The sequence below is a fragment of the Schistocerca nitens genome, chromosome 1 (assembly GCF_023898315.1).
Source record: "Schistocerca nitens isolate TAMUIC-IGC-003100 chromosome 1, iqSchNite1.1, whole genome shotgun sequence".
Lineage (NCBI taxonomy): Eukaryota > Metazoa > Arthropoda > Insecta > Orthoptera > Acrididae > Schistocerca > Schistocerca nitens.
Window position 1 is genome coordinate 172,451,642 of NC_064614.1, and position 19,985 is coordinate 172,471,626.

Below are 19,985 nucleotides of genomic sequence, written 5' to 3' on the forward strand. Positions count from 1 at the left end.
ACAGCAGTTCTCGAACGGTTCCGTGACGAAGGAGCGGATTTCATTCGTTGAGTTATTGAACGATTGGTAGAACGTTCCGTGCGTTGCTTACATATACTGTATGTAGTCACTAAGTTGAAAAATTGTGTCATGGGTCTGTGTCACTATGACGTGTAGGGCAGCACTCGTTAAAAGTTACTTGGACTGCCATAATAAAGTGCAACTTACTTTTTGCAGTCCGCTCCTACATATAGAGGGCTGAGTATGTGTGTGTGATATATATATATATATATATATATATATATATATATATATATATATATATATATATATCACTATTATCATACTTTTTACTTCGAAATATTCTTTGTCAGACTACATTCACTAACCCTGAAACGTAGCATAAGTATCGAACAAATATTTGTCACAAATTTCTGAAGCAAGAACGAATAGCCAACAGATTTCAGTATCTTCAAGAAACGCGTTCTTCTGTTGCAAAAAGTTTTTCGGCTGCAGCTCGAAGCCACGTGGTCGGGAGAGGATGCAGTGGACTTGCATTTGGGAGTAGCGAGGTTCATTTCCTCGTCCTGACAATGTGATATAGTTTTTGATAAATTGCGTCAGACGAATGGAGGGATGGTTGTTACTTCAACAATGGCTTCAACACTGCGACACCTGGTTCCATCTGTCATTCGCTTCTAATGCTAATAAAGAGTATGCTTGAGCAGCTACTTCCCATTCCCGCAACAATCACAGGAATTGTGACAACTACGTTAATTTTTATACAATAGAACTTTCTGCTTCATAGTATTTCCGGAAGTGTTGCACGTGATAGAGTTTTCACAATCAACGGGTATTCGTATCCAGTCATTCCAGTGCTTTCGGCGATGTATCTGAAGATAAGACAAGTCTGTATCGACGTACCGCGTGGATTACAGCAACGCTTGCAACACAAATTACACCACGTGAAGTCACGGAAGAACTCCTATATAAAAACGATTCTCATGTTGTGAAGGTCAGTTTACTATTTCCCTCGCACACCGCGGGCGCTACAGGACAGACAACGACATCTGGTGAGTGCTGCGGCAGGTTTACGAAGATTACTACTTACTAGTTACTAGTTCTCCGACACTGCGACAGAAGTTCACTTTGCTAGCTGCCGAACTTGGGAGCATGTTGTACTGTATAAAATTGTCGAAACCAGAACGAAAGTTTTTCGTTTTAAGGCAAACCTGAAATTTTTTAAGGCAAACCTGAAAATTTCGTAATGTTATGAAACTACGGTATATTAATTCATATGTACTATGTAATATCTATATTTGTGGGAATGATGGGTCTTGGGTCTTCAGCATAGAGCATAAAATATACGCTGTAGTCTTCAGTGACGAACACAACTGTTCTTTTCTTTTTAAAAAAATCCGCGCATTACAAATAAACGAGAGGCCAAAGTGTTCACAGTTCCAGAATTAGTTCCATGTAATAAGTAAAATTACGCAATAATAAAAAGCCCTGAACTTTTCTGGAGGACCAAGCCAGTTTGCTTTTCCACGCCTTTGAACAACAAAGCCGTCAGAGAGAGAATAAGCTACATTAACAGATTGATGTCTTGCTTTTTAAAGAGCCATTCTGGCATTCGCATTTAGAGCGAGGTAAACCACAGAGAACCCGAGGCATATTCATTACTTAAGAAGCGTTGCCGGTAATGTACTCGTTATTTTTCTCATACCTTTGAGATCGACACGCAGCGAGAGTAATAGCGGAATAGGGGAAGGAATAAGATCGAAAAACTATGCCGTCACACTTTGAGGAATTACAGAAATCTTGACGCTTCTGTTAGCGACAGCGTCAACGAAACGTTGAGTTCCTATAAAAAGAAAAGAGCTATTTTGGCTGTTACTCATTATTCCATGTAGTGAACTACGAATTCCAACCACCTTTGAAATTATTAGTGTACGTGTGCACTAAGAAAATCTTGTACACCACCAGTAACAATCTAAAATTTTCTGAACTGTTAGGTGGCTTCCTTCTTTAAATATTCTCCTCTTAATAAAAATCGTCTCTATTGCTGGGATATTCTTAACTACCTATCACTATATTATGTTCAAAATAACCTTAGGTTTGACAGTAAATAGTGGGATGCAGTTCTCATGGAAGGTACTGCACGCATTCAACCAATACTACATACAAACAGTGGTGAATGTTGAGGGGAGGGGGAGCAGCTATGGGACTGCAACTACCCTCCTTCCTCCCCCCCCCCCCCCCCAAAAATACAAATGTCTTTGCTTACTCCAGAGAATTTGGAGAAACCACAATGATACAAAATTTCTTAGTTCAACCCCCCCCCCCCCATTTCCCTCCCAACAAGATTTAACTGTAACAACGACACCTCCAACTGTAGCTGCTAAGCCTTCACTGCAACTAAACTGTCACCTAACACATGCACAGTTTGCAGGGAGTTGTATGAGATCCATTCAGAGAAATGTTCGTCCCTAGTTTGACAAAAGGAAGTTAATGGTGGTGTATTTCCTCTGTTAATAAAGTAATATAAAGAATTATTGATGCTTAGTTTGGTTTATTTTTGTTTACAGGTAGATCATGTTTTACTTCAATATTAGACATGTTCAACTGCAAATTTTATAAAGGATAAACAAAATTGCTTACAAATTTACCTTTTATAAGGAACAACGATTTTTTTAAAAGTACTAATAGTGATAGTGGATAATCAGCAGTTACTAGATATTGTAGATGTAGCAAAAACACTGTTGAAACAAATTTTCTTACTAACACATAGTAATGACAAACACTAATAGTCTACGTTAATTTACCCATCAGATTGCAGGCTTAAGGAAAAATAGATGAAGTTATGCATGTATTCAATTCTGCTGAAAACTACTAGGACATTTATATTCAATTGGGAAAACTATTTTTTTATAATATTTGCACTAATACACAGCATCAGAAACATAGTTTCCCACTTGGTCTTTACATTATCTTCTGTATTTTCAGCATGCACTTGGTCTTTCATTTTTCTCTCCTCAGTAAGTTGGTTTCCACATCAAGAAGAAATGTTTTACACCATTTCCAATTTTAAATTTATCTTTATTCTGTGAATTCACTTGCAAGTATTACTTCACCTTATAGCAACCCCTAGAGATAAGACGCTCCTTCAAAGTACTCATTTCCTTTATGCTATGTGACAGTCTGTCATAAAATACGCTTCTTATATTTCTAGGGTCACTATCTTGTCATTTTCAACCTTTTGCTGCACATATGGAATTTTGTCTAGTTCTTGTGTCGTGGTTATGAAAACTGCAGGATTGCTATTGTGGTAGTTTCATTGTGCCATTGATGACATTCTTTTGAAGTTTTAAAATTCTCTGTATATGTACTTCTGCTGCTCCTCCCCACAGCGCAATGTGTGTGGAAATAAGACCATAGGACATTTTAACTGAGATTTGTCTATCCACTATTTACAATATTTGCTTCATTAATAATATATTTATACTTATGTATGAACAGATTTTATCAGTGTGGTTTCCACTGCCAGAGACTTGCCCACCTCTACTCCCAGAAACTTGTTACAGTTAACTTCTAGATGTGCATACCAAATGTCCAGAATAAAAAAATCCTGTGAGCTGACAGTTCCATATGTTACAAATTTTGTACATCTTGTTTTCTTCCTGTTGATCAACAGATTATTTTCTCTAAGCAATTTTTGTATTATCTGCATATTCTCACTAGCTCTCCTTTCCAAATTCGTTTACCGCTGTTGGCAAGCCAGTTATATAGAAGATATAGAGCAGAAGTCCTAGTGCTTAAACCTGAGCTACTGTATGTTTTTCCTACAGAAAATCAGAGCAGACATTTTTTCTCAGTGTTTCCAGATTAATGTTTTATTTCAACATACAGCTCTCTGTTTTCAACAAAGATTTTTATATAATATACTTAGTTTATTCTCTTATGCCATAGCAGTCCTGTTTCTCTCATTAATCACGATTTCTACTACATATTATACAGAACAGTTGTGATAGTTAAGGGCCTATTGTTTCCTGGATCTCATCTGTCCTCTCCTTTAAATATTAGCACTACTTTGCTCCTTTCCAAATATTTTAGGAACACTTCTTCTTTCATTTGCCAAATTTATCTAGAATGTTAGAAGCTGTGCAGGATATATATCACATTGTTTTACTGTTGTTATTGATATGTCATCCAAATCCTCTCTATTTTTATTTTTAGTGATTCAATTATTTTGATACATCCAGTTCATCTGTAAGGGATAGGTATATATTACATGCCACCCACTTGGGGTTTTCTGTGCTCATTGGTATTGCTATGTTTTGTTTTGGAAGTGGCTCAATTGTAACTATATGATGGTGACTGAGCTACACTCTAAGAGAAAAAAGATGACGCACCACAGAGAAATTATCCAAATGGGACGGACATTGATAGATCTGATTTACATGTACAGACAGTCAAATGATTCTAGTTTCAGAAAAATTAGACGATTTATTCAAGAGAAGGAGCTTCACAAACTGAGCAAATCACTAATGTGTTGGTGCACCTCTGACCCTGATGCAAGCAGTTATTCAGTCTCTGGCCCATATGCAAGCAGTTATTCAGCTTTTCACTGATTGACAGAGTTGTTGAATGTCCTCATGAGGGATATTGTGCCACAGTCTGTCCAATTGATATGTTAGATAATTAAATTTCTGAGCTGGTTGGAGAGCCCTGCCCACAGTGCTCCAAACATTCTAGCCAAGTAATAGAAACACTCGCTGTGTGCGGGTGGGCATTATCTTGCTGAAATGTAAGTCCAGGACGGCTTGCCATGATGGGCAACAAAAAGGGGCATAGAATATTGTCAACATACCACTGTGATGTAAGGGTGCTGCAGATGATGACTAAAGGGGGCGTGGTATGAAAAAAAAATGGCACCCCAGATCATCGCTTCTGGTTGTTGGGCCATATGGCAAACAACAGTCAAGTTGGTATCCCACCAGTGTCCAAAGTGTCTCCAGACACGTCTTCAGCCTGTAATCTCGTTGACTGGAGTAGTCCTTTGAATTGAGCTCCGATGACGGGGAAGGCATGTGAGGCGAACAGCAGTGGGACACCATACCGTCCAACAACCAGGAGTAATGGTCTGGCGTGCAGAACCTCTTTGGTTGTCATCTACGGCACCCTTGCAGCACAGTGGCACATTGGTGGCACTCTGAGACATCCTGAGCTCACATTTCAGCAAGATAATGCCCACCTGTAGAAAGCGATAGTTCCTATTGCTTGGCTCCATGTTTGCCAAACCCTACCTTGGCCAACAACGTCCCTAGATCTCTCACCAATCGAGAATGTTTAGAGCATTATGGGGAGATCTCCAAGCAGCTCAGGATTTTGATGATCAAAGATGCTAGTTGGATGGAATTTGGCACAATATCCCTCAGGATGACATCCACCAACTCTGTTAATCAATGTAAAACTGAATAACTGCTTGCATAAGGGCCAGAAGTGCTGAAATGCATTATTTATTTGCTCAGTTTGTGGAGCTCCTTCTCTTGAATAAATTGTCCACTTTTTCTGAACTTGTAATCTTTTTAAGTGTACATCTCATCTACCAATTTTCACCCCATTTGGATAATTTCTTTGTAGTGTGTATGTATGATTTTTTTTGTCATAGAGTGTATCACACACCTGTTATGGAGCTGTCACTTCTTGTCCATTGCTTGTTAACATCATATTTGTATCTTTTAAAACATATGGCTCTTTTCTGTTGTCGATTTTCATAATTCCAGACTGTTTTAGATATGTTAGAAGGAGTTAGTATTTTTAGTTTTTGGTGGCTAGTCTTTGCTTCTCTTATCATCCTAGTTCATGCCTTCTTCTAGCACCTGTACACCTCATGATTTGCATGTCCGTTACCTATCTGGTAAATGTCGTAAAGCACAATCAGTTCATCTCTTGCTTTTCATTTTGATAGTCATAAATTTCTTGTTTGGTTTATCACCAGTAGTTCTGTGTACTTCCGGACAAGTTACATTTATGAGGCATCTTAATATGTCACAGAAAGTTTCCCAGCTCTTTTTTACACTGTCCTCTATATAAGTGTCATCCCATTTTTATGGTTTTAGCAAAATTTTCAGCCTTTTCTGATGTAAATGAAAATTCTGCTTGAAAATTCACAAGAAGATATGTGAGAAAGAAGAGGAAGCTGGAAAGTAAGGGAAAACAAGTATGGGTAAGGGGATCATCATGATAGATTCATTTGCTGAGTTTCCGGTACATCATCATGTTTATGACTACTATTGCAAAAAGGACCATCCAATATTTAACAAATAGCCTAACCAGGTAGAATAGGAAGCAGATTTGTTTCTAGGTAGTTGCACATTGATATTTACAGCTGTGCATAACCTGGATTTTCACTATGTTTCTGTGGTTGTAAGCTGTTGTTGGAAAGAGAAACTGTAGCTGAATGGGTATGCCAATTTGTGAAGCAGATGTGAATGTTTATGAAGGAGTGTGACTATGAAATGTGGGACAGTTCTAGCCATATTCTAAAGACGAAATGGACAGATGGCGCAACTAGAGGAACATGACAATATTTTCTGTCAAGGGAAGCAGACTTATCTTTTGCAGTCAGAAACCTCACAAGTTTTCTCTAAAAGTGTCACACACAAGAGTCATACAGAGGTGAAGAACATGAGCGAGCTGTGTAGGTGGCAGCTGAATGAACTGAACCCACTGTTGCCGTGTAAACCATGTTAACAATAAGCATATGTTCATTTATGATGGTTGGTCACGGGTTGAAGACAGGAGAAAGAGGGGTAGGTGAAACTATGTACCTCTCCTGGTTAATTCTTAAATCATCTTTCTTGTTTGTTTTTACAATCAGTTTTTCACCACCCTCTGTGCCTGCATTCTTGCTGGGAGCCCATCTTGTTGGCTCTTGGAAAGATGCTGCTGTTCCTGCTTTTTAAATAAGAAAAGACAGGAGATTATCATGAACAATCATGATATGATTATTAAGAGGTTCTTAGACTCATTAATACGAAATATGTGAACACCGTCAATGATTATTGATGATTCTCCTAACCATTCTGATGACAGGCCACCTACCATGGTAAAGTGCTAGGAGGAGATGATTGATTTGCTTCAGATTCACAGGGTTGAACTAAGGGGCTCCAGACAGATTCTATTAGCTAGCAAAAACATATATGCATTTGAAAGCTCCTCAGTTGAATTAAGAGAACAAAATATTGTCATTATATCAATGTACAGATTTCCAGGTGTAGCAGTAACAAAATTATTTTTACCAAAGTTAATGGGTCTTTTACAGAAAGTCAGTAATGACAAAAACAAAAGGGTTTTAATAGCTGCTGATTTCAATATAAATTTATCAAATGAAACCAGTGACTCAATACAGTTCATAGACCTAATCCAAAAATTTGGGTTCAAGGCAAACTTCATGGAATTCACTAGAAAAAATGACAATACAGAAACCTGTATTGATAATATTCTAACAAATTATAAATTCGATGATGCAAGGAAGCTATATATAGATTTAGGATTTTCAGACCATTGTGATTTGTTTACTGAAATGACTAATACAAATGAACAAAGTACTAGAAAAACTTGCAACAAAAGACATTTTACTGTTAAAAATGTAAAATTGTTTTTCTCTAAATTAGAAGAAATGGAGTGGCAAGTCGAGGATGAGATTCCAATCTCTGTACATTTCAACATATTTTTTGAAAAAATTTTTACTTGTATTTAATGAAATATTTCCACTTAGAGTGTTCCAGACAAAAGTGTCTAATAAGCTAAATTGGTTCACTGCTGGAATAAAAATATCCAGTGAAAATAAGACAACTGCACAAGAAACTAAAATATAACAAAGACTCTGTTTTCATTAACTATGTTAAACAGTGTAAAAATATATTTAAAAGGGTAGTGAAAGCAGCAAAATAAATTGTTAGTAATAGATACATCTCTGCTCATGGAAACAAATGAAAGGCAGCATGGTCCATCATAAAATCAGATCTGGGCATTAGAACTGACAGCAGAGATATTTCCAAAATTAAGGTGGGGAGTAAAATTGTAACAAACCTGGGTTAGATGTCAGAGTCATTCAAAATTTTTTTATAAATGCATCTAAATCAGATGTAAATGTACAAGCTTATGCAGAAAAAGTAAATTTAAGACACAAGGCAGAAGAATACTTTAATAAATTTGAGAAAACTTCAGTTAAAGATGTAGAGAAATCTATATTACAGCTAAAGAGCAAAAATTCTGATGGGTGGGATGGCATACCTACCAAAGTAATTAAAGCAGCTACCAGGACAATAGCTCACCCTCTTTGTTCAATAATTAATAAATCACTTGAAGAATGCCACTTTCTGGATGTCCTAAAGTATGTGGAGGCATAACCTTTGTTTCAAAAATGCTCAAGAGAAGGTATGGGGAACTACTGCCCAATCTCTGTTCTCCCAATTTTTTTCAAAAATATTTGAAAAAGTGGTGGTAACACAAATTAAAAAATTTATTGAGAAATCAAACAGAATTTCAGATAATCAATATGGCTTTCAAAAAGACAAGAGTACAATAGAGGCCATTAATGAGTTGGTGAAAAAAATCAGTTCCACCTTAAACAAGTTGAGCAAAGTTGCAGGATTATTCTGTGACCTCACAAACACATTTGATTGTGCAAACCATCACTTACTCCTGTATAAAATGGAAAGACACAGAAATGGGCGTTGTGTTTTAAAGTGGTTTAGGTCATACCCCACGAACAGAAAACAAAGGGTAGTTATATTGTCAAGTAAGGGAAATTCCTTACCTGAGTTGATTATTATTTCACAAGGCATTCCACAAGGCTCAATTCTGGGGCCAATTTTGATTTTAATTTGTGTAAATGATTTCATTCGCTGATGATACTTCTGTCCTTGTTGAAAGCAATGAATCCGAATAAATTCCTTCAGCTGTCACAAAACTATTAGACTGTTTGGAAAACTGGTTCCAACTAAATGAGCTAAAACTGTATATTGGGAAAACACATTTGCTGCAGTTTAAAACTAAAAACTCTAAGGTAAAAGTATCCCACATTAGTCGTAGAAACCAAGAACTGAAAGAAGCAGACTGTGTTAAATTTTTAACCCCGCATTTGGACCAAAATCTATCCTGCTCTTCACACATAAAGTATTTAGCAAGTAAATTTAACAGTCTGACATTTGCAATGAAGATTCTGTCATATTCAAGTAGCATGGAGATAAGGAAAATAGTTTACCACAGCTACTCTGAATCAGTTATAAAGTAAGGCACAAGCAAAATGACTAGAATCTTAAAATTACAAAAAGCAATTGCTAGAAATATGCCTAATACAAAACCATAAGTATCCTTTCTTCCACTGTTAAGAAATTTAAAAATATTAAGTGCTCCATGTTTGTACATTTATAAACTGATTATTTTTGTATACAGTAACTCCAAGTTATTCATAGACAATAATTTTTAAACATGAATACAGTACTAGGAACAGTGGGAATTTCATGCTTCCTACTCATAGATTGAAGCTGTTTGTACTAACCGTAGAATACATGGGCGATGGAGGAACGAGGGCTGCATAATGCTGGAATGGGAACAGAGAAGGGGCTGCACATGATTGTCACCTATGATGAAAAGATCTTGATAAGATTTTAAAGTGGTGCAAAGATTGGCAGCTTCTGTTAAGTGTTCAGAAATATAAGACTGATATATCAAAATTGGCTTCTACAGCTCATACAAATACCTGAGTGTAATCATTTTTGGGGATATGAAATGACATTATTGTATGGCCTCAATAGCAAGTTAAGTAGATGGCAGACTTTCATTCACTTCAGGATACTAGCAAAATGCAGTCAGTCTACACACTGATGTTGTACACAAAACACTTACACGTTTCATCCTAGAATATTGCTCTGGTATGTCGGGTTCATACCAGATAACACTGACAGATAATACTGATTGTACACAGTGAAGGACAACAAGAATACCACAGGTTTGTTTGTATCATGGAAGAGCAATCCAGAAATTCTGTGAAACTGGAACTAACATATGCTTGAAGGCAGTTGACAACTATCCCATGAAGTCGTACTTACAAAGTTTCAAATACTAGTATTAAGTGAAGAATGTACTGCAGCCCTTTGTGTATATTGCCACTGTGGAGACTACAAAGTAAATGTCAGACCGATTACAGTGTGCACAGAAGAATTTAAACAATAATTCTTCCTGTGCTCCATACACAAACAGAAGTGGATAATATATATAATTTGTGAATGTTTTCTTCATAATAGGATCTGCAGAACACAATAAATTAATGGACAAATAAATAAATGATCAGCAGTGTTGATTGTGGTCAGATCATTGGACCCAGATACATGAAGCACTCCCTCACTTAAGTTCTTCTTGCACTTGAATTTCAGCAAGCCATTGTGATAAGTCTCTACTTTACCATAACTATCTAATTAAACACTCAGCTGCTGAGGTTTATAAAATATTAAGCTTTTGGACAAAATCTTTCATACACACACACACACACACACACACACACACACGGATACACACCTCACATACACATGGCCAGTGTCTTCCAGCACTACAGTCCAATTATGACTGCATGTGATATGAGCAGCAATCTGCTGTGGTCAGTGGTGGTGGGCAAGGAGTAGGCATTGTGGGAGGGGGGTAGGGGGTAGGGGGGGGGGGTAGAGCAGGGTAGGGATTGGGGAAGATGCTGCAATTCCTGTGGGAGCCTGCAGCAACATGGTGAGGACAGGATAGGGGCTGCTAGGTGACAGGAGGCTGTTCTTGGGGAGGGAGGGAAGGGGAGGTAGAGAAGAGGGAGGGGGAGAGGAGAGAAGTAGAGAAAAGAGCAGAAGGAGTATTGGTGGAACAGAAGACATGTGTAGTGCTGAAGTGGAAGCAGGGAAGGGGATTAGTAAAGGGTGAGACCAGGGGTTAAGGGAATGAAGGATATGTTGTAGAGAGGGTTCCTGCTGTACAGTTCAGAAAATCAGGTGTTGGTAGGAAGAATCCAGTTGGTGCAGGCCATGAAGCAGTCTTTAAAGTGAAGCACCTTGTTTTGGGCAGCATTTTCAGTAATTGGATGGTCCAGCTGCCTCTTGATTACAATTTGGCAGTGGCCATTTATGCAGACAGACAGCGTACTATCTGTCATACCCAAGCTGAGAGAGTGCAGTAGTTGCAGCTTAGTTTGTAGATCACACAGGGATAGGACATGCTTGTGGCAGGAATGGATAGGTGGTAGTTGGAGGATGTATGGGACAGGTTTTGCCTCTAGGTCTGTTGTAGGATATGAACCATGAGGCAAGGGGGTTGGGAGCAGTGTTGGAATGGGGGTTGATAAGGATACTGCATTGGTGAAGTTCTCCTTGGACAGACAGTGGGTGTTTTGGAGGTGGTGTGTGACTGGAGAGGCAAGGCACAGGAGATCTGTTTTTGACAAGGTTGAGAAGGTATTTCGGTCTGTGAAGGCCTGGATGAGACCCTTGGGATATTTGGAGAGGGACTACTCATCATTATAGATGTGATGACCACAGGTGTTGAGATTATATGGAAGGCACTCCTTGGTGTGGAATGGATGGCAGCTGTTGAAATGGAGGTTTTTTGGTGGTTGGTAGGTTTGAAATGGGTGGAGATACTGATGTAGCCCTCCTTGAGGTAGAGGTCAACATTGGGGAAGGTCGCTTGTTGGGTTGAGGAGGACCCGGCTTGGCAAATAGGGAAGAAGTTGTCGAGGTTCTGAAGGAATGTGGATAGTGTCTCCTCACTCTCATTCCAGATCATGTAGATTTCATCAGTGAACCTGAAACACATGAGGATTTTGGGAGTCTGGGTTGTTAGTAAGGGTTCCCCCAGAGGGCATGTGAATCAATTGGCCTAGAATGGTGCCATGTTGGTGCCCATTGCTGTAGCACAGCAGTTTATAAATAACACAGGTTTGTTTGAAGGTGATGCATGCAAGGGGACTTAGTATGTGGATGTGGACTTAGTTGGTCATGATGAGCATGAATTATGTCCAGTTACCTCAAGGTTGGGTACATCATTTCCTTTCTTCACAACAAATCTACCTATCACCAACATTGCCCCCACTTCAACTGCTGCCACCCATTCTATAGCAAGAAGTCCCTTCCATACAGCCTAGCCACCTATGGTCATGGCATCTGTAGTGATGAGCAGTCTCTCTTCAAATATGCCAAGAGTCTCACTCAGCCTTCACAGACTGAAATTATGCTCTCAACTTTGTTTGGAAACAGTTAACCCACACCTTGTCTCTCCAGTCACCTACAGCCTCCAAATACCCATTGTCCAGACACAAAGGAGCACTCCTTTCATGATAAAGTACCACCAGGACTGCGGCAATGGAATCACATTGACCACCAGGGTTTTCAGCTACCACTTGGCATGCCCTGCAACGCAGAATAGCCTTCCGACTATCCTCCCCACCCTCCCACAGTAGTATGCCTGCCAAACCCAATGCAATATCCTTGTTCATTCCTACTCCACCCTTTCTCCCACTCCCTTGCCTCATGGCACATATCCCTGCAAGAGACCTAGATGAAAAATCTGGCCCTACACCCTCACACTACCACCTACTCCAGTCCCATCACAGACATCTCTTACCCAGCAGAGGCAGGGCTATCTGTGTAAGCAGCCATTTGATCCGCAGACTAAACTGCAACCACTTGCCCTTTCTATGTGTGCATGATTACTAACAAGCTGTCTGCTCACTTGAATAGCCCCCACCAAACTCTGGTCAAGAAACAGCTGGACCACCCAGTTGCTGAACAGTATGCCCAATATGGTGTGCTTCACTTTAATGACTGTTTCACAGCCTATGCCACATGGATTCTTCCTACCATCACCAGGTTTTTAACTGCGGAAGTGGGAACTCCCCCTACATCATATCTTTTGTTCCCATAGCACTCCTGGCCTCAACCTTCACTAGTCCCTGCCCTCCTTCCCTGCTCTCACCCAGCATCACACACGCCTTCCATGCCACCAATGCTCTAGTCAGTCTTTTCTTCGTCTCTGCTTCTCTCCTCTCCCCCTCCCCATCACCCCCCCCCCCCCCCCCAACACACAGTCATCACAGCCTTCTGTCAATGTCAATGTATCTAGCAGCCCTTTCATGTCCCCACCATGTCCCTGCATTCCCACACAGGCACCAGAGCATCTTCCCCCACCTCTACCCTGCTATCCCTTCACCTCATTACCCCATGCCTCCTCCTTACTCCTACTACCCACCTAGCAGATAGCTTTTCACATCAGACTTGTTTGTAAGAGGATTCCAATGCTTGGAGAGAGTCATCATGTGTGTATGAGTTCTGCTTGTGTGAATGTGTGTGTGTTTTCTATTTTGGAAGAAGGACTTTGTGCGTAAGCTTTATATTTTTGCAGTCTTTTCCTTTGTATCTGTCTGCAATTCAACACTTCTGCCATGTGTTGAGAAGCGATCTACCCTTTACATATTATTGTCATTCCATCCAGGACTTTCTGTTGTTTGATGTTCAGGTTTATTTTTTTTTAATCCTCACAGTAATCTTAGCACCCGGAAGAGAAGGTCATAGTGCAGCAGGAGTTGATAATTTATTTCTTAATCCAAATTTAATGAAGTAGATGTGATCCCCATAATAAATAGTTCTTTTGACCACAGTAGTCAAGCAGTAGCAATAAAATATGCATGTCAAACAGCTTTAACTGGGAAGGGAACAATTTAATTACATAGAATAAAAAAATGCTGGATCTTTTACACTATCCAGAGTGAATTTACAGTATGAACAATGGGAAGATTTACCAGAACGCAACAATAGAGCAGAAATTTATTTCCAAAAATATGCTTGCAACCTTATGGACCCAGTTTTTCCTTGCAACATATTTGAGACAATTACAATAGAAGCCAAGTGCTGTTTTAGAATTACATAAATTACTTATCCAGGACAAAGGGAAGCACTTCAGGATGTATGATGTTTGATGATAGACATGTGTAAGTCTCCTAATAAATGGCCCAAACACTTCCATACCATACACAGCCAGGAGAATAATAGAGAAGGTGTACAGCTGGTTCACTGCAAACTCAGATTAACACTTAATCTTATCAATACTCATATTATACAGTTTCATACAACCAAAGACTAATTACAAACACCAGAAGTAGAGATCAATGGGCACATACAAGGTAAAGCACCATGTATGAAGTTCCTGGGCATTCAAGTGGATAATAAACTGAAGTGGCACCAGTGCATCACTAATGTAACAAAATTCTGCTAGCTTTGCACTTAAAAACATCTCTAATTTTGTTAATCAGCAAACAATATTGTTAGAATTTTGTAAATTCAACTTTATCCTATGCTATAACCTTTAGGGGCAGTGCAACTTAGGTAAATAAATATTTACTGGAGGGGGTGTGCAGTAAGTATATTTTGTGAAGATGGCAAACAAACACCTGAAGTGCAGTGTGAAGTGAAGAGTAGTGCTATGCACACAAGTGATCACTCCATGCAGTAATTACCTTTGACATAGTCGCTCATTGATTTATGTTTGCTCTCTATTTTGAAATCGTTCTGTTGTTTGATTCTATGTCTAAAAAAAACAGTGAATGAGTTAATGAAATAATTTCAAATGTTTCAGTAAAGTGGACTTAATAAGCCTGCAACAGTTGGTGACCCAACGTGATATTTGACTGTCACTGACACCTCACAGCATGCTGTGTCAAGCTAAGTAAGGAACATCCACATCAGCCTTATTGTGAATCTTTCACATTCTTGGCCGGCCGGTGTGGCCGTGCGGTTCTAGGTGCTTCAGTCTGGAACCGCGTGACCGCTATGGTCGCAGGTTCGAATCCTGCCTCAGGCATGGATGCGTGTGATGTTCTTAGGTTAGTTAGGTTTAAGTAGTTCTAATTTCTAGGGGACTGATGACCACAGATGTTAAGTCCCATAGTGCTTAGAGCCATTTGAACCATCTTTCACATTCTTGTCAACATCACTACATGATGTCAGATCCCCTACCAACTACAGACATGCCTACAGGTGCGGTAATCAAACAGGTGACAGTAAAACTGCCATCTTATTGGCAATAGAATCCTGTGTTTTGGCTTGTGCAGTTAGAAAGCCAATTTGTGTTAGCGCACATAACCACGGACGACACAAAGTTGCAGCACTCAATAAAGGTAGGGCTATGGAGCTGGAAAACATTCTGACTAACCACCAAGCACTGATTGCTACACAACTATCAACAACAACCAGATTGCCACACTCTCACAATCTGAGATGAAGGGATTGGAGAAGCTACTCTGCACTCAAGAGCCACAGGATTGTGCTCATCACAGCTACTGTGCCACCTGCACACCTGCATACATTAGTGGGAAATGCTATTAACAAAGACATCCTGCAGAAGATCTGTTTATTGAGGCTGCCACCTGACATGTGGAAGATATTAACAGTGTGCACTGGCTATCTTGATGTGCTTACACAATATGTGGATTGCGCAGCAGACAGCTATCCATCCTTGTGTATTGCCATAGTTTTCCTATAGCCTTACGCAAATAACACCCTCACCGCAATACAAGCACAGATTGCTAAGCTTCATGCACAAGTTTCTGCCTTAGGAATTAGAGTACCAATCACCAGTCCCATCAACAACACACTCCAGAAAAGTGCAACCAGTCACCCTTGTCAGCAAGAGCCTGCTGGTACCACTTACGTTTTGGTTCCAGGGTGTGGAAGTGCAATCCACTGTGCAAGTACTTAACAAGAAGTTAGTGATGGTGGCCACTCTCTCTCCAGATGGTAACCATCAACTCTTTGTAACTGAGCATAATACAAAGGTACACTTTCTGGTAGACTTGGGTGCTGACATGTCAGTTTATCCATCTGCGAAGCTGCAACTGTGACGACTGCCACTTTTTTGCTGCCATTGGTTCCACAATCTCAACATATGTTGAGTCAAGTTAATGTTTGACATAGACCTGTGATGCAAATTCAGGTGACAATTCTTCTTAGCAGACATAATGCACCTCATACTCAGAGCAACCTTCCTAGTGTTCTATGGGCTCCTACCTACCTCTGTCACTGATGCCTCCTTGATACCACTACCAATCTGGTAAGCCAAGGGTGAGTATGTCACTTGGATGACACTGCAGTGTGGATGATAATCAGTGACTCTCTCTTAATAGAGATCTTAAAGCAGATCCTGGAGATCACACAGCAGATGCCCATGCTAGCACCTGTTTAGCACTCAACTGTACACTATGTATTAATCACACCAGAACCACCATTTCATGTTTGATCATTCCACCTGACACTGGAGAAACTGAAGGTAGCAATGCAGGAATTCTCGTTTGTGCCCGCACAGGGAATATGGTGCCCTTTGAGCAGTAGTTGGGCATCTCCAGTGCGTGTGGTAACAAGAAGAATAATGGATGCTGCCCATGTGGAGATTACAGACAGCTCAAAGTCAGAACCATCCCTGACTGGTGTAAAGTTGTAGTGACCCCTTATCAGTTAGAGGGCCCACACAGCAGACAAACAAGGGGGGGGGGGGGCTGCTGACCTCCCTTCAAGAGCTCAGATCGAAACATCTCCAGTGGATGTAAACAGTAACAGACTTTCCGCATGAACATGGAACTACTTGGTGAAAAGCCATGTGACAGAGATCCACCAATTGGAACTAATGTGACTAGTGTAGCACTCTGCCAAATTGGTGTTATAAACACGCCAGCAGAGTCAGAACGGCAGTGTGTACCTGCAGCTAGGACAGTTCCGGCAAATACCTACGCTGGCTCTAGCATAGTAGACACTTTCTGTAGCCTTCAGCAGAAAGTTGCATCTTTGTAATTGTGTAGAGTAGTGTTTTGGTTATTATTTTCTTTTCATTGTCTTGTACTCTTATCTGGTTTTGTCACCACAAGAATTGTTGTTCTTCTTGTTGTTCTTGCATTTGGAAATTAGTGCATGCCAAGAAGGCATTTTAGTTATAATAAGGTGTGTTCAGACTTGATCGTTAGCTCTTTCCTGCTGACCACAGGACACTACATATCCAATATTGCAGATGTAAGATGTTGCATTTAACGTCCATGCTAAGTGCATTCTGACTATCCTGGTTTTGCTATGTGGATTTTACGAAATACTTGTGGAAACAGACAACACTGCTAAGAGTGCTGTCTGCACACCATTTGGATTGTTTGAATTCACTTGAATGCCTTTTGAGCTTTGGAATGCTGCCCAGATGTTTCAACAATTCATGATTGACATTACACATAACCTAGATTTTTTTTAATGTGTATATCGACTATGTTTTCACTATCTCAGGCTCTGAGGCAGAGCACCTGTCACACTTACGGCAAATTTTCACTCATCTTCATGCACATAGTCTGCTTATCAACCCGTCAAAGTGCATTTTTGGAGCAGCAGAGGTTCAATTCCTAGGCTACACTATCAATCCTCAAGGCCACAGCAGAAAGGCAAAGTTATAGTTAATTTTGCCCATCCTAAGACAGTTAGAGAACTATGACAATTTCTTTACATCACCAGTTTCTGTCATTGTTGGTTTACAACCATGTCCTCCCCGCTGCACCATTGAATGAATTCTTGCATGGTGCACAGAGGCCAAAGGGCAAACTGCCATGGAATAATGAGGCCAAGCTGGCATTTATAATGTGAAGACTACCATCACAGAAGCTACTCTATTAGCACACCCAGTCCCACAGGCATCTCTCAGCCTAATGGTTGATATATCTGCCACTGCTATCGGTGCTCTGCAACAGCAAGTAGGGGGACACTGGCAGTCCTTGTCCTTTCTCAATCAAAATTTATCACCATCACAGCATAATTGGGTCCACATATCATTGTGAACTGTACACAGCTTGTCCATCCGGTAAGGATATTTGCCATTATGTTAGAGGGATGGCAATTCACCCTTGTCACAGATCACAAGCCTCTGACATACACTTTCTGCCAGCGTCCAGAGAAAGCATCACAATATGAGCTGCACCATCTAGACAATATCAGGCAGTTTGCCAACCTCATAGTCCTTGTTGAGGAAGACCTGACCTGAATGTGCCAGGAGACACTCTGTCAGATCAAAGTGATCACCGATGCAGTTGATTTTGAAGCTCTTGCTGCAGTGCAACAAGCACTCAGTGAGCTGCAAGACTTTTGGATACAACCATCAGGCCTACTGTTCCACCATTCTACAGTAACTTTGTCAAACATGCTGCTGTATTGTGACATTGCAGTTACCATACCATGACCATTTGTGACTGTTGATTTTCGGCAGCAGGCAATCACCTCCTTACATGACGTGTAGCATCCTGGAGTATGGGGCACTATGAACATGGTGAAGTGAGCTTCTGTTTGGCCAAACATGCACAAAGAGTATAAGGAATATGTGCACCAATGTATGGCCTGTAAATGGAAAAAGTTAGGCGACATGATAGGGTACCTCTTGGCATGTTCATTCTACTGAACTAACGATTTAAACATGTGCATCTGGACATTGCTGGACTGCTCCCACCATCAGAAGGGTATACCTGCTGCCTTACAGCCATTGATCATTTCAAATGCTGGGTGGAGGTGTTGCCTATGGCTGAGATTACCAACAAAACCATCATGATCACATTCTTCTGGTGATGGACTGCCCATTTTGGTATACGACTAAAAGTCACAGCAGACCAAGGAAGACAAGTCATATCTGTTCAAAGCACTCACCATTCTACTGGATATGAAGTGTATTGGAACCACAGCTTACCCCCTGGCACTGAACGGCATAACTCAGTGAATGCACCAGAAATTGAAAGTGTCTCTTTGGTATCATGAATTGCAATGGTTGACAGAGAGATTGCCCATTGTCCTCATGGACCTCCATGTGTCACTGAAAGAAGATCTGAAAGCCATGAGGGAGGGACTTGTATATGGACACCCTATAGAAGTGCCCAATGAGTTCTTCAAAACATGTCAAACGGTCACACTGAACTGTCAGACTTCGTACACATGCCATGTGCACAAATCCAGCAGCTATGTCCCATTGCTCTGGAAGACAGCAGTCCTATGACCCCTTTGTTTCTGATGAGCTACTGAGATGTGATTAGGTTTTTTTATGGCATGATGCAGTGCACAAGCCACTGCAGCCATCTTACAATGGTTCGTATCATATACACATCAAAAAAAGTTTTGCATCACCTCGGCTCTGAGAGTTCTGGAACCTGTACAGAAAATTGGAATAGAGATCAACATAAACATCATTTCTGCCCTTTTTATTGCCCATGAAGACCACACATTGCATGTTGTACCACCATACAGCAAGACCTTCAGAGGTGGTGGTACAGATTGCTGTACACACGGGTACCTCTAATACCCAGTAGCACATCCTCTTGCATTGATGCATGCCTGTATTCATTGTGGCATACTGTCCACAAGTTCATCAAGGCACTGTTGGTCCAGATTGTCCCACTCCTCAACGATGATTCGGCATAGATCCCTCAGAGTGGTTGGTGGGTCACATCATCCATAAACAGCCATTTTCAATCAATCCCATGCATGTTTGATAGGGTTCATGTCTGGAGAACATGCTGGCCACTCTACTCGAGCGATGACGTTATCCTGAAGGAAGTTATTCACGAGATATGCGTGATGGGGGTGTGAATTGCCATCCATGAAGACAAATGCCTCGCCAATATGCTGCCGATATAGTTTCACTATCAGTCAGAGTATGGCCTTCATGTATCGTACAGCTGTTATTGTGCCTTCCATGACCACTAGTGGCATATTTCAGCCCCACATAATGCCATCCCGAAACAGTACGGAACCTCCACCTTGCTGCACTCACTGAACAGTGTGCCTAAGGCGTTCAGCCTGACTGGGTTGTCTCCAAACACGTCTCCGACAGTTGTCTGGTTGAAGGCATATGCGACACTCATTGGTGAAGAGAATCTGATCACAATGCTGAGCAGTCCATTCAGCATG

General features: G+C 40.5%; 1 protein-coding gene across 1 annotated transcript in view; it reads left to right on the top strand.

The window, feature by feature from the left end:
• The first annotated feature begins 940 nt into the window (after window positions 1-940).
• The window catches only part of LOC126244799 (serine/threonine-protein phosphatase 6 regulatory ankyrin repeat subunit C-like), a 297,603-nt gene continuing 278,558 nt past the window's right edge, over window positions 941-19,985 (top strand). The window contains exon 1 of the mRNA XM_049948268.1: window positions 941-1,052. The gene's annotated coding sequence lies outside the window, so the exon portion shown is untranslated. The remainder of the gene's footprint in view (window positions 1,053-19,985) is intronic.